The 2,159-nt window shown below is 46.7% G+C and overlaps 1 long non-coding RNA gene across 1 annotated transcript in view; it reads left to right on the top strand.

Annotated features, from left to right (window-relative positions):
• Positions 1-523: 523 nt before the first annotated feature.
• The window catches only part of LOC115947983, a 5,626-nt gene continuing 3,990 nt past the window's right edge, over positions 524-2,159 (top strand). The window contains exon 1 of the long non-coding RNA XR_004081837.1: positions 524-626. This is a non-coding gene — a long non-coding RNA (uncharacterized LOC115947983). The remainder of the gene's footprint in view (positions 627-2,159) is intronic.

Below are 2,159 nucleotides of genomic sequence, written 5' to 3'. Positions count from 1 at the left end.
TATTGTTTATCTACGGGAAAAGGAAAACAGCGTTATGATTTTTTTTCCTGTGTGCGATAGTACTGTCATCAAAATATAGATGCTTTTCCTACATCAATGATTTTTCACTACAGCCTAAGGGCTTCTTGGTTTTAAAGGTCTAGTTATTTTTTGTTAATATATCAAGATTTTAACTCCTGACTATTTCATAAATCAACTCCAGATGCATTGTACAGTTTTAAATACTTATTTTCAGAGGCACATTCTGGCTTAGTAGATTGCTGTCTCACCATTTCAATGCTTCAAAGCGATGGTGCTAGGAATTGTCAGCTCTGAAGACAAGGTTAGCTCATAGAAGCAGGATGTGTTGTGTAAAATGCTGATTTATAGAAGTGTTACAATCTGTATATCTTGCAGGTCGAATTGCATGCATTATATGATCAGAAATACATAGAGGATTAATGTGCCAGTGTTTATTTTAAAGCATCATGTTGTTTCTAAAGGTGAGGGTGCCAGAGATGTATCAGAGCAGAAGCCAGAAGGAGCATCTTCCAACCCACCCCAGCCTGGAGAAGCTGTGGTAAAGCAGCCCTACCCTGATAACAAACCCCCAAGACGTAACCCTCAGTGCAGCCTTGCCTGGAGCGGTAAGCACCCTGCCCTGCCCCTGGTGAAAAACACCTGCTGCGAGCCAAATAGATGCCTGCTCATTTTTAAAAATCTTTTCTGACTTTGACGGGCTCTGGACCAGCAGGTGACCCATCCTCGGGCCTATGAGCCTCCGAGGGTGTTGCTTTCCCATAAGCGGTTGCTTTCTGAGAAGCTTCAGCAGCCTCTGTGCCCAAGGGGGCTCTGGGGGACTGTGGGAGGGGGCTCCTGCAGGCTCCGTTTTGCCACCCTCCCGCCAGCCTGCAGGTAGGCTCTCCTTTTCATAGGTAGGCTTGTGGTGCCCATAGGAAGGTCACATCCAGCTCCAAGCTTGTGGTTAATCAAGCCTACTTGGTGAAGTTGAACAATTTAATCGGTACCTGATGAAGCCTTGGATATATCTGTGGTATATCAAATTGTCTTCAAATCCAAAGCTGTCATCACAGGCCGGATGGGGAGGAACTAATAACACAACTAAGCACAGCGGTAGTTCCTGCCCTGATCCCGGCAGAAATGCCGTGTGGGTGCCTCACAGCCAGCCACAGGAGCACAGCAGCCTGCACTGCTGTGTGGCCATTGCCAGGCCGAGGTGAGGTTCCCATCCCCAGAACGCTCTGGCGCTGTTTGCTATTACAGATTACAGTTTGGGCAGGCATCACTTAGCAGCCCTTGCCAGGGACACTTTCCATCTGCTTGGGGAGAAGGCTGGAACTCTTCCTGCAAGGACACTATCAGACTGTCCTGTCGTTTGTGTGCAGAGTTTTTATGATACAGTGGCAGGACGATGAGACCTGAAGGCCACTCAAGTGTGGCCCTGAATGGCACTGTGTGTGTGCTGTTTCTTGCTCCACCCATGCTTCACGCCCTGCCCAGCCTGCTGCTTCACCTACAGGTGGAGAAGGAGGGGTGGGGGAGGGTTTGGTTAAGCTGTTACTGTCTTGAGACCTGGTTATTTTAGAAAGTTTCATTCGAATTCCAAGTTAATGCAACGATTCTGATGAGCTGGAAGTACAGAAAATGGTATCCCCGTCCTGCCTGATGTCTTCTTGGTCAAGCCTAGGCTGTATTTATTGCTTCTCAAATGGTAGCTGGGTTTGACGGGTTTTGAGATCTTCCCTGGGGTGACAGTGCTGACTGTCCACGCTGGAATTGGCAAGTAGAGTTGAAGTTACCTGCTTTGTGAATAATACGATAATTTTTTTTCTGAGTACCAGTTCGATTAAACAGTTTTTTGGGGGTTGTTTTATGAATTTAATGGTGCTTAAAACATAAAAAGTAAAATTAGACTTATAAAATTGGGTGTGTTTTTAGTGGTCTAATTGAAGTGGCTCCGGTTGTTAGTGTTTAGTATGATCTCCTAATGGTGCAGGCAGCTGTAGAAGTAGGAAAGCATTTTAAACTAATAGAAAGGTTTTCACACTCGCTTCCTCAACGAGGCGCCGTCTTGCTTTTCCTCTGGTCTTAAACACGACTGCAAACCTGGTTCCGTCGGGAGTGTCCGTATGCACCTGCCCTGCAGAGTCCGGCCGGAG

Source organism: Geospiza fortis, unplaced genomic scaffold (genome assembly GCF_000277835.1).
Source record: "Geospiza fortis unplaced genomic scaffold, GeoFor_1.0 scaffold403, whole genome shotgun sequence".
Taxonomy (NCBI): Eukaryota; Metazoa; Chordata; class Aves; order Passeriformes; family Thraupidae; genus Geospiza; species Geospiza fortis.
Note: the sequence above shows the minus strand (reverse complement) of the source record. Positions and strands in the feature narration are given on the sequence as shown.